General features: G+C 35.0%; 3 non-coding genes across 3 annotated transcripts; 2 read left to right on the top strand and 1 right to left on the bottom strand.

Annotated features, from left to right (window-relative positions):
* The first annotated feature begins 375 nt into the window (after positions 1–375).
* LOC138182166 (small nucleolar RNA U3) lies at positions 376–592 on the top strand. The gene has a single exon (XR_011173737.1). It is a non-coding gene; the product is annotated as a small nucleolar RNA U3 (small nucleolar RNA).
* A 4245-nt stretch (positions 593–4837) lies between these two features.
* On the top strand, positions 4838–5053 carry LOC138182165 (small nucleolar RNA U3). Its single transcript, XR_011173736.1, has one exon. It is a non-coding gene; the product is annotated as a small nucleolar RNA U3 (small nucleolar RNA).
* A 356-nt stretch (positions 5054–5409) lies between these two features.
* TRNAS-AGA (transfer RNA serine (anticodon AGA)) lies at positions 5410–5491 on the bottom strand. The gene has a single exon. It is a non-coding gene; the product is annotated as a tRNA-Ser (tRNA).
* Positions 5492–17420: the final 11929 nt, after the last annotated feature.

The raw sequence follows: 17420 nt of genomic DNA on the forward strand, positions 1-17420 counted from the left end.
ATAACTTTATTAAACTAACTGACATTAATCTATATATACGTCAAATTAAATGAAACATTTTAACAGATCTCAGGAATTTAAAGACGTTTGAATATGATTTTATACTTTTCTTCATCTTTGAATTGTACTTACAGTAGCTACAGAAATAGAAATATGGCACGCCATTGTATTTATTATACTATACACGTACACACTAATTAATTTGATCTAAGTACATATATTACATTTAACATCATTTACTAGTGCTTTAATAGGACTATTGTTTGACGCTAGTTCAAGATCCTCTTCATAGGTGGCCAAGCAGTTAACTGAGTTCCCGCAGTAGAAAAAGTACACGGGCTATTAGAAATAGTCATCGTCGTCGCTGTAAAACTTAAGATCGTACTTCTCAGGATCATTGCTGAAGTAGATTTTCTTTGAACATTCGGCCTACGGGTTGAATTGATGCAACCACGATGACGAGGTATAGCATCTTTTCCTGAGCGTGAGGAAGACTCGAGAAGTTGACTTTGTTTCAGTTTCTCAGTCATCGATGATCGTTCACCCCTTGTACTTAGTACATGGGGGATGGGAAGGGTGCTTTCTGAGTGGTTTTGCTATTATCAAAATATTAAACTTAAATTACTTTTATAAAAGAGAGTACTGAAGTTCAAGTAAAATAGATTGAATGTAAATTAATTATAAATTTTAAAAGATTTGAAAATTCTCTTTGATCCGGATTGAAAATTCACAATTTATTAGTTCGAGAGGAAAACATATGGTAAATTAGCCTTCTTCTCTATTGAAGTTATAAGCAACAAAGGAATAATCTATGATATTATTTATAATAAATAATAGGTTTTGAAACGTAATATTGGGAAATGAACAAATGAATTAGTAAAATTGGCTGGCACAAATGAAAAGTTGTATATTTAAAATTAAGATTCTACGGAAGCTATCGTGGAAACGATGATTAGCTAATTTTAAGATGATCGTAAATAATTATTCGAGCGAAATAAATGAAGAGAGTGCAGGGTACCGTTGAAAATTTAAAAAATAAAACACCAGTTCTCTGGTAGACAGAAAGTTCTTTAATTAATGCTGGGACACTTCTCGCCGTGGAAGCAGCGAACTTCCGCTAGCCAAACTTTCCAGCATCCTTCCAATTAGTTGCAAAGTAGAGAAAACATGTAAACCGTTCGGATGAGGATATCACTTGCATCAAAGAAGAAGAAAAAATAATGATCTTCAAATATTTTCCTCGGAAAAATCTATTATAAATTTATGAATATACAATAAATAATAGTAATGAATATTAATTTTACAATATAATAATAAAATAATTATACAATTTTATTTCCTATTCAAATTTTGTAAGGTAGAAATCATGCAATTTTCATTTTTGTTATTTTATCGAATAAACTTCGTTTCGATAGTTGATTGCAATCCAGTCTTATAGACGTTAAGCTGAAAAGCTAACAATAAAAATACGAAAAGAAGGGATGGATAAAGGATTAAAGAGAAAAATAAAATGGTAGAAAAGAATCGAAAGAAGGCAAATAGAAACAAGACTGTTCGAATATAGTAACGTGAATTGGAAAGAAGCACAAAAATCAGAAACCTGTAATAAGATGGAGAAACAAACGCAAGTAAAGATTCGACAAACATTGCCGTTAGCAACGCTTGATAAAACAACGCCGAAAAACAAATGAGTAAAACGGATGTAAAATAAATAAAGAAGAAACTGTGACAGTTTTAGTGAATAAATCTCAAAGAAAAGTAAAAAGTCTGAACAAAAAAGAATAGAACAGAAGATATGTTTTATATTAAGGACAAGTAATTAATCGTTATTTTTAGATTTATGATAGGAAAAAAAGATCAGAACCGGATGAACAATTTTTCCACCTTTCAATTAATTGCTTATTTTATTCAATCTTTTTTTTCTAATTACACACTGAATTTTTGTACTTCTTGAATTTGATTTGCTAGAATATCTTTTTCCGATTTGAAAACAATTTTATAACAAATTGCAATTGACGACAATTTATAAGTTGTTTCTATTAAAAAATATATTTTCTAAGACATCTAGCTTGTAAAATTTTGCGCTAAAAAGTGCACAGTAATTTATTTTAAGAAGTCTTCTGATTTTCGTTTCTGTGACTGATCTAGCTTTTCAAATAATAATCAGGACAACAAATATAACCAAAATGACAATTAATTATTATGTCATATCGCAAATTGGATCGATTTAACTGGTCCGGAATAAAGGACATAACGTCTATGAATATAATTGGTTGCGACCACCAATTGATTAACGACACGTCTATTTGTTTAATAGATATTGCGGTTATCTCTGCGAATATTATTGAATTCGAATGTAACGAGACAACAACGATGAAACTTGAATGATTAATTAACACATGATCAACTTTTTGACACGTTTCAATATTGGATGCCATTTAGTGGAATGTGTTTTACTGTAAAGTAATTAAAATATACGTTTCATGTCTGGATATCAATGAAATATTTCAATTTATTAAGATTTGAAATTGTACACATACCTACAGTATGTACATGTGTATGGCTCCACTTTTTATTTAGAAAATATTTAAAATCAAATTGCAAACATAAAATTTAATGTCAAATACATCACAAATATGGTTTAATTATAAATGTATTTCAAATTAAATTACAAATTACTACACTATAGTTATTACATCAATTTTCAAAATCAAATAGTTGCACTTTTAACATTTTACCAATTTCTCAATTACCACTCCAATTATTGCTATATAAAAATCTACTCTCCAATCAAATAGGTTCCAAGAAAATCCGCATCAGTCTTCCAAACAGAAACACTACCCTGCATTTTCATCCGCTTTTATAAAATCTCAGAAAAGTCCCCAAACAGCTGAACCACCTACGAAATAATGAAAATCCAGCCTCACCAAACAAACAGCCGAAACACTGCAAAACAAACGACAAATAGAAGGTGCGAAACGAGTTGCAGAGTAACAAAAAACAGCCGAAAAAGAGAGCAAAAAGATAGAAAGCCGAAAGGCAATGGGAACAAGGGGTGCGTACACAATGGTGGAGAGTGGATGCTTGTAAGTGTAATGTATGTTCGCATTGTTTACCGGCGTCTTGGCACGTCGCTGTGGGCCATTGCACGCGGCCAAACAAGCGGCACACGTGTCCACCCACTGGTGCGTGCGGGTTACTCAGCGACGCCCACGCGTCCACCCGCGTCCACTCGCGTTTCAACGCCGAACAGCGAAAACACCAGCGACGAAACCGTTCGCTGGACCACTGGCACTGGCGTTCGGCTAATTCGCCGTTGTGTCATGCAAATGCCACTGACGAAAGAACCGGGCCACCGTGACCAGATCGCTCGAGCATTGTTATCATTGCCGTCATGGATAGACGAGCAAATTGAACGTTGGTGCTCCGTGCGTCGAGCAAATTCGGCCGGGTTATTCGAAAAACATAATACGAATAGTATTAATAGCAGAACACAAGAAATCTCTATAATCTCAATACAGTAATGTATAAGTAACTAGAATTTGAATTATATCGTGACAATAAGATACCTACGGGTATACATAATATGCAATTGTGTGGTAATATTAATTGAAAGTGACACTAACGTTGACAAAAGTGTTGACGTGTTTTCGATAATTGTAAGGAAAAAAGAACTGATAAGTGAAAATTGAATTAGGTGTTATCTGTGGGTAGGAGCTGCCTTAGACTGGAAATATAGGCGAAAAAATGAGAAAAAAGAGAAATTAATATCAGAACTATAGAATCTGGAATAATTAATTGATTCATATTTTATTATATACTAATGTCGTAGTAGTAAATAATTGTGGTATATTCAAGAATTACTATACGCGTGTATATTCATAACTACTTAAAAAAGATGATATAGGGCAGAAAAGTAATGATCAAATAATAGAACGGCTTCTATAGAATAGTTCTTGAGCCAACAAGAAAAAGAATATCTTCAAAGAAATTTCTTTGGCAGATTTCTTTTCTTTTTTACTCTAAAGTACAACACTCTAAAAGTTGCGTTTCCAGGACGCAATAAAATCTAAATCCGAATGAGAATTCGTTATACGCAGTTCAATGAAATTCTCTGTCCGAAGTTTCAACAAATTCCATCGTGTCAGAGTATCTGATGAATTGTTTATTCCAATTTCGTTCGACGCGTAGAATACAACGGAAAGTAGCCAGGTACGATCGTTGAACTTTCGTTGTTTCGAGAGCACGTTTCGCGGATGATGGAAACAGGAACTTTCTGTAGAAATTTTTTTTTTTCGTCTAGGCAACTGTCAGCGACAAGAGCTGCAACTGTTAATTAATTGTTGAATCGTAGCTAGTGGCCGATCCTAGTAGCTAGTGGCAGATTCAATCCTTTAATTAAAATACAATCACGTCGACTCCTGCAACTTTGCCACGATGTTTTCATCTGCGATGTTTTCGTCTGCAATTGCGGGTTAAGAGTTACTATGTGTTTTGAGATCAACGTATACTGAAAGAAAAAAGCTAATAACGGGAGCGACATAATCTTCTATATCATTTTTCAGCCCAATGACCTTAGTACTTTTTTGAAGAGAATTATAAAATGTACTGAATGGTGTAGAAAAAATGTATGGTTCCATTTAAGAAACGCTATTCAATTACCTTGTATATTATCTGTGATTTTACTACAATATCTTTTTATAGTTACATAGCGCATGGCATCATTTGACGCTAGTTCAAGATCCTCCTCATAGGTGGCCAAGCAGTTAAACGAGTTCCCGCAGTAGAAAAAGTACACGGGCTATTAGAAATAGTCATCGTCGTCGCTGTAAAACTTAAGATCGTACTTCTCAGGATCATTGCTGAAGTACATATTCTTCGAACATTCGGCCTACAGGTTGAATTGATGCAACCACGATGACGAGGTATGGCATCTTTTCCTGAGCGTGAGGAAGACTCGAGAAGTTGACTTTGTTTAGTTTCTCAGTCATCGATGATCGTTCACCTCTTGTACTTAGTGCATGGGGGATGGAAAGGGTGCTTTCTGAGTGGCTGTTTATATTTAATTATCAAATATTAAATGTTCTTGTAAATAAGAATATCTAATGTTATGAGCGAAAGAAATTGAGGATAGAAACAATATAGATTAGTTTGTATGTAAATGAATTAAAAGTTTCGTATCTATTTTGTAATCGTATGGAATTTCTGAGGCCAAAATTATAACGGTACTGCATTTTATATAAATCCATATGTATATATCTATCAAATCGTATACGCACGGCATAAGCCAAGGAATGTGTACGTACAGTACTGTTAACACAATGAATGAAGAGTTATATATTGATACAAAAAATTATCAGGAATTTTTAAACATGAAAAGAATGATAAAAAATAAATTTCAACATTTTTCGCAGTCGGTAGGACTCGAACCTACGCTCCCAGAGGGAATCTGATTTCTAGTCAGACGCCTTAACCACTCGGCCACGACTGCCGGTTGCATTACTTTTTCTTGTAAATGAACGTGGATTGCAATATTGTACTTTTAAAAAATAATCAAATGTTAATACAATTTTTAAAGAATAATTTAATTCACTTTTTTATAAATTAATTTCTCACGTGTCGTCAATCAACATTGCGTTAGTAAAAAATGTGGTTTATCCGCGCAATTAAAATCTACTTGTAGTGTGTCGTTCTCTTGAAAAAGAATTAAAAACGTGAACTTGTCGCTATTAATATAATAGCACAATTAGAAATTTTACAAAAATCAACCTCACGGTTACAATTGACTAACTAAAAACTTTCTCATAATTATTGAAATCGACCCACCGCCAATTACACACAAATTAAAAAGCTTAATTACAACAAACAACAGAATCTCGCGCCGAGTTCCCGGTTTAACAACAGATCTAATCTGTGTTACAAAGCTGGGCAATTCCAATCAATTTCCGGATGCACGCGATCCTGGGAGCGGTAATACCCTAAAATACAAGCAATAAAGAAGTCAAAGCAACTGATTAACAAGCTCATGGGGTCACACAGGGGGACCGGTGTTTTATCAACGTGAAATCGGTCAAACACAGCAGCCGTGACAATGGTATCGTTTCGATCGAACTTACACGCGAATAAAATACAAAGCCGGACAAAATTGGACGAATCAGTCTGGACATCGATGGTTAAAAACAGCGTAGTGAATCATCGCGTAATCACCAACAGGGGATGATTGGCTGATTAACGAAAGTAGCGTCGATGATGCAGTATGTTTCAACGCCGCGATCGTATAAATTTACCTCTTAACTTGCTAATACAATCGAGCACAAAAATAAGTGCACTGATAGTGGAAAATAGGAAAATCAATGAAGTTTCATTAAATACGCCTTACTTACACAAAAATGTAAGTATTAATTTCAATTATTTATTACATAATTTTTACGTATTACAAGGATATATCTTTTACTGGGTGGAGACAAAAACATACATAAGTGAGAATTATTAGTTTTGCAGAGAAGCACTTATAGTATTTAAAGCGCAACTATATCGTATTGTATCATATTTTGACATACAGTGGTGTGCAAGAATTTCCGGCCACGACCAGCGTTTAACCTTACATCCAAAAAGCGATATTTAAAAAATGTTGAGTAATATTAGATATGAGATATACTTAAAATTCTTTGAAATATTCCATTACAAACATAAAGTGAAAAATCTAACTAGCCGCAAAATTTTGCACGCCAATGTATACTATTAGAATCTCAGGTAAAAAGACGGGAAAGAATTGAAGTTGACTTGTACTATTAGAACTGTTAGCAAACGACAGGAATATATTAGCATACACTTATCCACTTATGCAGTTTCATTCAAAATTTGACTCGTACTCTTTTGCCCTCTAACTAAAGACTACAATAAATAAAACTGAAGTATATAACGTTAGTACTAATTCGATTAAACTTCGTTGATACCTACATACTTCCACTGCTTGTCCACTTATTTTTGCCTTCGACTGTATCCTCTTCTGCTCGCGCGACTAATGGCAGCGGTATTTGCACGGTAAACGCGCGTCGTTAGTTTCGTCCAGACGAGGCTAAAGGCTTTATTTAATAGCAAACAGGAAACGCGTACTGAGCACGTTGTAAACCCGCGGGCTCACGTGTCATCAGAGGGGAAGGGGTGGTATAAACGTTCGACAATCTCGTATCGTAGATGAAATCGGTCCATGTTGTGGATTATATTTGAAACAGAGGATTTTTGAATGCTGAATTGTTGCACTGGAATTTGGAAACAGAGGTGATGGATCGCTGGAAACATGGGGTAGTTTCGTGTTTGTGCGCGATTTTATTAGTGAAATAATCCCAGAGGAATGTAAATCACGTGTTTTAATCGTATGGAGGTTGCGATTGAGCTGATGTGTATTTGAGGAATCTTCTTGAAAAACAAATTCCTAAATAAACACGTTGTAAAACTTACAAATAAAAAGTAATCGAAAGCTTTATAACAAAAGGGGCTACGAGTCTAGGATAAATATGTATGGTAGTATGTATGGCATTTTATGTCAGGTATATCTTTTAGTTAGAAATTTTTATTTTGCAAATATAGAAACAACGAAATTTCCAAAAAAAGCCATCGTAGTTATCAATACAAACGTATTTATAGTAGGTATTAAGAAACTAAAATTAAAATTTTCCACGTGATTTATACAATTCACCATTTTATCTTGTAAGCCCTTTGTCTAACGTTGTGTTGCCTTAAACAATAGGAAAATCGTTTTTATAAAATTAGCTTAATAATATCAGTAAATTGGCAAGTTACAAGTTTCATCTTTTCCCGAATTCCTTTCACTATATGTATAATATAATTTTGAGTTATTCTTACACTTAGAATCGCACCATAATTATATCACCAATTATACGGCACCCTGTATACTTATTCCGTCAAAACAACTCGCGCCTTCGATTAAAATAAGAAACTTTCCCGTTCTCCTTAGAAGATTTCTTATCGTTTTTCATACCTCGTTACATTCACTTTTGTCTTTTTTCTTTTATCATCTAGCGGAAATAGAACCTCGAAACCGTCTTAAATATTCTCGAAGCTGCTTCACCTTTTTCCATTCTTGCTCAATATCGTAACTCTCTTTCCTGTCGAGGTTGGGATATTCAATCGCCGCGACACAGATAGAGCTTCGGCCTGGTTGAAAATACGATGTCATCGGATTAGCTTCTTCTCGAAGACACGTATACGAATCGACGACGAATCGAGAAACGATTCGGACTCATCGAGGCGTTAAGCTGATAGCTTGAAGCTTGGTCGCAGTAGCACGCAAATGAGAGACATTCTACGGAAGACATTCGCGAGGCTGAACCAGAGATTTGCTCGTGATGATGTGGGATAATATGAGCGCGTTACGGTACGATGTCGTTTGCGTTATTCATCCGTTAACACGGAGGTGAGAGATATTTTGGGATATTTTTCATATTTTGCGTAGAATCGTGGAATATTTATTTCGATTATAAATTGAATATATTGATTAAATTTTTTATTGTCGTTAATTGATTCTCCAAACGATGACTGTTTTTTCAACAAGATTGTCATACTATGTTCCATCATATCAGATACATACGTGCATTGTTTGAAATTAAATTTCAAAATTCATTACATATCATTCGAAACACTTATGGCTCATATTTATTCATATTGCAATGCGATCAGTTTATGCAGAATGCTAATCGGTACATCTGCTTGAAGTGTTGATACAATTCGCATACTATTCGTCGAAATTTGCATTAGCTATCGGAGAACTTCAAAATATTCTCCTTAGCTGTTTTTATTCACCAGCCGTGTATTTTGCTTGCCACAATTCCCTCGCAAAATTCACCCCTTCATTTCCTCTCCTCTTACTGTATCTCTTTATTGCCTACCACCTTATTCGTTGCCCTGTCTGTTACATTTTCCCTATTTTATTTCCTCCAGTACCTTCACCTTCACACACACAGACTTCCTCCTTATTATACAAGGTGTCACAAAATATGTGGATGATATTTTCAGAGTACATCCTGAACATTCGACGCCGCTTATTTTTCAAATTATAAACCATTTTAATATACGCTAAAAAATATACTAATATGAGTAAGTATCAGTCAGCGAACCCTTCTTTCTATCTCGTTCGCAGCTCATAGAAAACTTGTACGCACACATTATATGTGTTATGTAAAACGTTTTGAAATTTCATTTACTACGATGAGTAGAATGCGAATTTTTATGTATTTAGAAAATTGATGGTTCTAAAATACATGGATTACACATAATACGAACAAATACGTAAAATATCGAAACTATAGTAATACTCGTCATAATTGTTAGCGAGTAAAACAATCTGTTTAACCAAATTGCATTTTTTAAATTATATTGATGTAAAAGATTCCTGCAAACGATCGAATACTTTCGTGAGTCCATGTATTTTGCATCGCCCTGTAGAGAAGCACACGTACATACACAAACCCCGTCCCTCTTCCTCTTTCTTATTCTCACACACACTGTTTCTTTATTTCATCTTCAACGGACTCCCCGTTCCTTATCTCGTGAGAGACTGCTTCCACTTCTCTATTTCGTTCCGGAACCAGTTTCAACCCTATTTCTCCATCTTTCTCTCTCTGAAAGTAGCTTCGTTCTCACCTACGGCCCCGTTGTCTCTATTTTGTGGCTGTTCCTCGCGCGTAACTGCGACCCTGACGGTTATAAACGATTCCGGCGTTCCGTGGGGTTGCAATGGATTTAAGTCACGTTCGTCCCAGCTTAATCCGGACACATTCTTTCTACCGGTCCTTCCACGAATTCCTGGATTCGCAGCCGACGACACGAACGTAATTAAGACGTAACGCGTGGCTTTAAGACCCGGTACACTCATCCGTTTCTCAGACGTGTTGAGACTGTACGGAATTTGCTATATCAGCTGCAAGGAAGAATATAGAAATTTGAAGTCAAATTTATTCGACGAATAAAGAAATTCGCCCTATTGAAGGTCCCTCAGTCTAAGTGCAATAACAAATATTTCAGTATCTAATCTAAAATTTGACAATATGAATTAACTGATTAACAACGCAAACGATATACTAAATCATTAACGCGTTGACTACCATGCGGATTTGATATTTTCTCCCCTGCAATAGATCGTGAAATATAACACGTCATAACATTTAACTTCTTCAAAATATTATATCGTACATTTTCTGCTAATATCGACGACAAATTTTTGGTGCATGAAATTCAACTTATTTTTATCTTTCTAAGAAATGTAGTAACGTGGGTCACCGATGACTATCTCAACGTGTTAAGCAACACATTCCATAACTACCAACAAGTGACATATCCATTTCAAATGTGCACCATCCTACCAAATTCTTAACACAGGTACAAACTCCACAAAGCACTCAAAATTTCAAAGTCAAATGCATCCGGCAAAGATAGACGCTCGTACTCTTGAAAATGCATTTTGTTTCAAATCGATAACTCGGTCGGTTTCGGAGGCAGAGGGATGCAAAGTGTTTGGCGCTGAACGCAGAGAATTCTGAATGGCGGCTAAAATTCCGGGAATGGAGTGACCTACTTCTTTTACTGGAAATGCGTACGCGTGGCTAGTAGCAATAGTGGAAAAAAAAGCGTCCAGTCAAACGCGCCACTGACCAGCGCACGCGAGTCTCGCCTGGGGTAGGTCAGTGGCTAGTGCGAGAGAGAGAACCGATACTGTGCGAGAAAGAAAGAGAGAGTAGAGTAAAGAGAATTACGACCCGGATTGAACGATATTTCCGCAACGGGAAGTCGTGTCGGAATAAGAAAGCAAACACCATATTAAAGAGAACAATCTCCCTCGTCTAATAGGGTACGTGGAATTGCTTTTAATATTCTACGTTTACGGTATATGAAGGTTTAATTATTAGATTTTTTCTTTTCATTCTTTATTTGTTGTGGGAGATACAACGATTGAATTTTGTTATTAGAATGAGTGTGAAAGGGTATGCTGTGTATCGTAATTTATAATACAATAATTTAATGTAATCTAACACTATAATTTGTACATGATATATGAGTTGAAGCGTAGTTCGTTGTAATTAATGACAATGATTTAGAGAGAAGATTGTAATTGGACTACTGGAATAGCAGAATGTAGGAGTTCGATATTATTATATGAATTGATTTGTAGAAATGAAATATTTTTTTTTATTATCTAATTTGTACTTTACAATTTGTCCAGCTGAATATTTGGTAAATTTTTCTAACTTAAGTGAAATATTTGAGCACTTATCAAATGAATTTGTTATACGATCATAATTAAAGGGTTTGCACCAATAAGGAGACCACTTAAATATCTAAATTATATGACATTTATTATAATTGAAAGAAAAGTATAAATTTCATATTCAAATGTGTTAATATTTATAACTAGGAACGTTAGATTTAACTCGAGACGAAGTTTTCAGTCGATTGTTCTAGACTTACTCAAATTACTGAAAACCGGAGCTGCCTGCTTCTATTGCAACAATTTCCTTCATTTTCTGAAACATTCTTCCAAGAATGAAAAAATAAAAACCAGCCTAAAGAAATCTACATTTACGTACCTTCCTAACTGTACACACAAAAATCCGTTGTCTCTAATTAAATCCAGCCTCTACAAAAACCGTCGAAAGAAGAACAGAAAATGGTGGATAAAATTGAAATTCTCTTGCGAGAACCGGCCGGATTTGTCCGCGAACGTCGAGCGTTTTCGCCGGACACGGACGTGAACAGAAAATTCGTTCCGGCCGGTAACAATTTCGGATAAGGGTGGGCCATAGTCCGGAATTACGTACAAATGGATAGCGTTATCCACTCGCGGCACACCAATAAATCGTTTTATCCAGGACCGCGTTGTGCCGGCGTTTATTTAAGTTCAGCCGGCGGGGCCATTTTTCTGAAACTATTCCGAGCGGGGCCATTACAGAGCCGGAGGAGAGAACCGTTTCACAACCGTTTCGGCTATCGTCATTGCGATACGATGCAACTTTTGTCCCATGGGAAACCCTCCCTACTCTCTTAAATACAACCTAGTTAACCTGTTTCCTGTGGATCCTTGCCTCGTTTGTTTCACACCCTCCTCGTCCTATTCGCCCATTTCTGCAATTTTCATTAGTTGCGAAATGGTGGTAGGCTACACACTTCAGTTCTTGGGTAGGTTTATGTCTACGAGGATAACTTTGGGAATCTTCGTCTTTCTTGGCAAGATTTAAGCTTCAATATTTATTTTAAAATTCAAAATATATTTGTGATAGGAAATAGAATATGCTTTTGATATAAAGATGGCAATATTGTTTTGTAATAGATACCGAATCGAGTTGATTTATGCAATAAAACGTGTAACATTGCATTAAAAAATAAGTTTTCGTTCTATTTATTTTTTAACCGTTCATTTACAAAGAAAATAAACAGGTTGAATTACGTTTATCTTGAAACCAGTCGATTTCTATCCGGAACATTTCTCACTACGACTATTATCGACGTGTGTGTGTGCACTGATCTCGAACATTTAAATTTTATTTTTCCTTTGTTTCGTGTTTCTCTTTCTCGGAATTCCAGACTTCTGATTAGTCGAAAAAATATTGAAAATATTTTAATCGTCCTTTTTTTTTTACACCAGCCGAACACTATTTTATACCAATCCACTAAAAGCACGTTCTAGAAATTCAACCAAACTCACGTCGCGTCGATAATATTTGCATTCATCAATTCTCAAAAAAAAAAAAACAAAAGCAAAGAGAAGCTAAAAAACGAAAATTGCGAAAATATAAATTGTTCTACATTTAATAAAAACCATCTGACAAAAATAAAAAAAACCGCTATCTCTCTTTTTTTCCTTCCTCTTTTTCAATATTGGACAAAGAGCTTTCCTATCCTAAAGTTCTATTTCGCCGAATGAATTTTCGTGGGGTGGGAAAAGTGTTACGCTAAAAAGTAATTGCTTCTCGATCAAATCGCATTACACCATAGTGTTGCCTTCTTGTAATGCAATTATGGAAATTTCAATTAAATAATGTAACGCTGCCAGCGAACACATATTAATTGGCAAAGCCAAGGGAACGGATGTACAACGGATATTTCTAGAAACAAAGGTACTTCTTTCTTTTTTATCGTGTTTAAATATTCTATTAAAGTAGCAAGAGTCGTTTCACTTCAGCGGGAAAACCAACCGGTACCTTTCTACTTTTTTCTTCTTTATTTTGTTCCTCGGTGAAACTGGTTAATCCACGAACCGAATAAAATCGTTCTTTCGTTCCTCTTTCCGGTCACCTGATTTTGTATTTATATTTGCCGTAAGGAGCGTATCGTCGAATAACCCTCTATGATTTAATGTGACTATGCCATGGGCGAACAAAATAACGGCGGGTCTGAATGCGAAAATAGTCAGCGTAAAATCGAGCATTATCTTTGGCGAGTGGAACGAGACCAGCAGTTCTGAATAATTTGTATAAACGTTTACGGGTATTTATAGAATTCCTTTTGAAAGGGACTTTCTTTAGAATCTTGTAGAAATGGACGTGTAATTTCATTCGTTGTTGCTGTGTTTTGTTTGTTATTATATTTGTTCCTTTTGTGAGCTTGCGCGTGCGTGTATCGAGCTTTCTCTACCATCTTAATTTCAATCTAGAATTTTTAATTATTTCCTGTTTCTGAAAACGTACATATTTGAAAAATACAGATTCAAATTTTAAGAGGATAGAAATTCTGTTTATATCGTTTGAAATATATTTTATCCGTCATTATCGATCTTCGTTAGAATATCAAGATACATATTTTTATTTAAATAACAAAACCTAGTTTATTAACAAATTATGATTTCCACTAGTAATTAATACTTGCTTAATCAAGTAAGATATAAATTCTTAGCTTTTCGAATTATTTTAATCTTTATTGCTTTTTATTAAATATCCTAATACGCTACATTTCTAATCTTAGATCTAATTCAAGTTTAGAAATATAAATTATATTGTATCGTGCAAAAACTACCTACAGATATAATCGTAAAGTAATTATAGAAACCTAATTGAGAAAGTACGAGAGCGTTCTGCAAAGTTCGAATTACCACAAAAAAGTTATTGTTATCATTGAACGTAACTTTCACTTCAAACGCGCAAGTTCTCCAATCGATCGCAATAATTAGGAGCAACAAGTGCCGGCATCAATCGACTTTCCAAAGCACAATTACAAATACCATTAATGGCTCTCTCGCTCGAAAGTCCTTTATCCTTCAAGAAGAAACATAAACTCGAACAATTTATACCTTCCCGCGATGGAACGGGAATTTCCTTTATCGATTTCATTCAGTCAATTAGCTCAATGAAATCCTTTCAGGAAATAACAGTGTCGAACGTTATTAGAATTGGCCGATTGCTTCCTCCATCTCGTTTCTGAAACAACTTCATAATATAATCTCGAACTTCTGCTTGAATTCTCTATTGGGTATTTGGTAATCATTAAAATATTAATATGATACTGTTTTTTTATAGCATTAGTATGATTCCTTTTTAATGAAATTGTGATAAGATCATGAATAATTTAATTTGAAAAGATCGTAATTAATTTCATTTCGTTTCAACTCCATAAATATCAAAATTACGCAAAATATTATTAATTACGGATCTGTAATAATAGCAACTGAAAAATATTTTTCTAGTAGTTCTAATTATAAATATTTAAGCCGATAATTTATTATATAGCGCTGTTTGAGGAAAAAATTCTAATCATATGAACTATATTTATGCTTGTTTATAAATGTTTAACAGAAACATCGAATACAAAAAGTACGGAGAAAAATTCCAATAATAATTAAATCAGAATATCAACATTTTTGACTATGCAAATTCTACTTTTACTTTATACGTATAATAAATTAAGAAAGTGCAAGCGTGGATAATTTTTTTTCCTGTACCGAAGTTTTTCATTTTCCAAAAACCAAGATTTGTCGTAAATCCTGGAAAATTTTGTTAGCCGTTATTCATATCAATAACAATACCTGACGTTAAATATTCCAATAAATATATCAGAATAAAAAAATTGATCAAGCACCGATTTCGAATTTTCCATTCGCTGCTATGGAACAGAAATAAAATACGGCCTATAAAAATATGATTAATATTCTTCTGAACGTCACACACACCGATCGCCTATTTAACAAATTTTTCACTCTTCGGCCTCGCCTCTTCGTACTACTATCGCCATTAGAATATACTGGGTGGTTAGTAACTGGTGGTACAAGCGAAAAGGGGGTGATTCTACGCGAAAAAAGAAGTCGAAAATATAGAATAAACATTTTTCGTTTGAGGCTTTGTTTTCGAGAAAATCGACTTTGAATCTTCGCTCGGTACGCGTGCACTTTATCACGTCTCGTTATAACGGATCTCACTGTAGATCGTTGTCTCGATGGAAAAATTTAAAAAAATAATTTTTATTCTATATTTTCGACTTCTTTTTTCGCGTAGAATCCACCCCCTTTCCGCTTGTACCACCAGTTACCAACCATCCTGTATAAAAGATTTTATACACTCCTTCGCACTGTGCTTTGCATATATACATATTTACCTATCTAAATTTTCAATGAATACCTAAACATGCCTAATTTACCTATAAATATTTTCCAACTAATACGTCCATCCAAAACACGATGACTCGTGAAGATCAAAAAAGATCTACCGACTATCCGCATCGCTCTTTAGACCCTAAAACGGAAGCTTCCGCGAGAGAAACGCATCTAGTTCGTAAAAATGATTCTCGCAAACACACGTAGTAACTTGTCCGATTCCGTGGTTGCTAGGAGGCCGTAAACTCGAACGTAAACACCTGTACGAAGTAGCTTAGCCATTTCTCAAAGCGTAAAAGGCGTCGTCTTCGAAGGACGAAGAGGAACGTCTCCGGTGTAGGTTCGTCGAGGATGTCGCACGAGCGCGTACAATGCAACCCTCTGGTCTCCGATGACACCAATGTAACGATCGTTATTGCTACTTTATTGGTCGTAAATCGTTGTCGCGGCCTGCACATCCTGACCATAGAAGGATACGAGCGTATGTTTTAACGGGCGTCGCAATGGGCCAATGTCTTTGTCTCTCTCTTTCTTCCTTTATGTTTCGAAACGAAAGGAAACGAAACGAGCTTCACTCCTTCGACCACCAAACGAGACGAAAGAATTCTAACCGCTTCTTCTTTTTCTTGAAGTTGAAGTACGAAACTCTTGACGCTTACTGTTACCTTCTAATTGGTCCTCGGTAGGAATGCAAGTGCGACGTGCGTGCGTAAGTTCGCAGAACCGAGCTCTTGTCTGTTTGACAGCGGAGGATCGGGTTGAATGGGAATAACTTGGACTAATGCGAGAAGGTTGCTCGTGAGAGGGTATTGTTGGCGGAGATGCGTTTTGGTTGGGTTAGGTTTGGCTCGGAGCTTTGCATTTCTACATTTTTATTTTTAAAAGTTTACGTCGCTTAATTTTTATCACTTTCCCATTGTCTCGTGAGTTCATTTCATATAATAAGCATTTCCTTTTCGGTCCTTGCAACACGAGTAAACAGTAACTTCGTCGTCATTAGAATTTGAAAAATATTTCGTTTGTACCATTTTTACAAATGTCTGTTTCAACGTTAAATTTCTTATTATCTTCTCGAGCATTTAAAGTATGAATAAAAAAACAACCTTATAAATAAGGATATTTTTAGGATATGGAACATTCGATAATGTTACTTAATAAATTAATTGTTATTTTCCTTTTACGTTACAGGTGAGTGAAGCACTTTGATTGGAATATAAAATTCATTACCGAAGTCATCGATTCGTAAGTTATATTACATTGTTATATTTTACTCTAACAACAAATTATCGTACAATCTTATTTAGTTACCGAAAGATTCGCATAACGAACATTGCACACTGAGAATTCTCGAATGACGCGGTAATTAGCCGTGCTATTCAAAACTCTGTTATACGAGACTTCGGATTCGTACATATGCGATTATTGTGTTTCGCGTTATTGTTTAGAGAATCTGAAACGGTGTAATTCAAGAACCATGTTATACTGTACTGTCTATAATGGAAGTACATATCGTGTTATTCGAGAGTAATCAGGTTATTTACCAATTCATGTTTAACGATAAAGTACACAAACGCCAGTATATTCACATATCTTGTCCTTTTGGTTCGTATCATCGGTTTGTTACAAAAATGATACAACTAAGAGAATTGCATTCTTCAAGAAATCATCGCAGTTTCTTCTTGCAAATAATATATCTATTAGTGGAACGAATGATGTCTCTCATCTTCTTTAATAGTAACTGATGTTTAGATATGATCGATATTCGTATAGTTTTCTTTATTTGATTATTTATATAGATATTTTATAGTATATTGTTATAGATATC

The sequence above is a fragment of the Bombus flavifrons genome, chromosome 7 (assembly GCF_040668555.2).
Source record: "Bombus flavifrons isolate JBK064 chromosome 7, iyBomFlav1_principal, whole genome shotgun sequence".
Lineage (NCBI taxonomy): Eukaryota > Metazoa > Arthropoda > Insecta > Hymenoptera > Apidae > Bombus > Bombus flavifrons.